Source organism: Crinia signifera, chromosome 5 (assembly GCF_055691185.1).
Source record: "Crinia signifera chromosome 5, ASM5569118v1, whole genome shotgun sequence".
NCBI lineage: Eukaryota > Metazoa > Chordata > Amphibia > Anura > Myobatrachidae > Crinia > Crinia signifera.
The window spans coordinates 329,569,023-329,570,373 of NC_139221.1; positions in this window are offsets into that span (position 1 = coordinate 329,569,023).

Consider the following 1,351-nt stretch of genomic DNA (forward strand, 5'->3'; position numbering starts at 1 on the left):
AATTGCCACCACACCGCCGATGGGATTGTCCAATCGATCTGGTCCCGGACAAAACGCCGCCGAGAGGTAAGACTTATCCTCTTTCTCTTCCTGAAACAGAAGCCATGGCTCTGTATATCAAAGAGAACCTCGAGAAAGGGTTCATTCAGCCCTCTTCTTCTCCAGCAGTGGCGTTTTTTTTTGTTTTGTTAAGACTATAGAGCTTTGAATGATATTACCATTAAAAGCCGCTATCCCCTTCCTTTGGTCACGGAACTGTTCGACCGGATTAAGGGGGCCACGGTCTTCACTAAACTAGACCTCAGAGGGGCTTATAACCTGATTCGTATCCAGGCGGGTGTTGAGTGGAAGACTGCATTTAATACTAGGGAGGGTCATTACGAATACTTGGTAATGCCGTTTGGCTTGAGTAATGCCCCCGCTGTTTTTCAAAAATTTATGAATGAGATATTCCGTGATTTGTTATACTATTCTGTCGTGGTTTATCTTGATGACATCTTAATTTTTTCTCAAAATCTTCAGGAACATGGATCACACGTCAAAGAGGTTCTTCAACGCTTGCGAGATAACCAATTATATTGTAAGTTGGAAAACTGCGAATTTGAAAAGCCCTCTGTCATCTTTCTTGGATACATCATCTCTGGTTCTGATTTACAGATGGACCCTTCCAAGGTACAAGCTGTTCTCAACTGGTCCCGCCCTACTACCTTAAGAGCCATTCAACGATTTATTGGATTCTCCAATTATTATAGAAGATTTATCAGGAACTTCTCTTCTATCATTAGTCCCATCACTGCTCTCACCCATAAAGGGGCAAATGCGGGGGGCGATGGTGTTGAAGGCCGAGCTGAAGTCCACGAATAGAACTCTCACATAGGTGCCGGGGAGGTTGAGGTGTTGTAGAATATAGTGCAGCCCTAGGTTCACCGCATCCTCTACACTTCTATTTGCACGGTAGGCGAACTGCATGGGGTCGAGGTGGAGGTTGCACACTTTTTTTTTTGGTGTGTCAGTACCAATCTTTCAAATACTTTCATGGTCACTGAGGTTAGTACCATTGGCCTGAAGTTGTTTAGGTCCTTCGCTGGTGTTTTCTTTGGGACCGGGACAATGACTGAGCGTTTAAAGCAGGCGGGACCTTCCAGTTCTGTTGCACAGTTCAGTTGGGTAGATGTCTTCAATTAGGTCCCACAGCTTTCCTTGGTTTAACCCTTTTGAATAGTGCTTCTACTTCGTGGACACCCATAGAGGGAGAAAGTGTCGGGATTTCAGCGGTCGGGATTTTGACCGCCGGGATTCTTACTGCATCCCCAGAGTACACCTATATTCATACAAGACAATTATATATAAT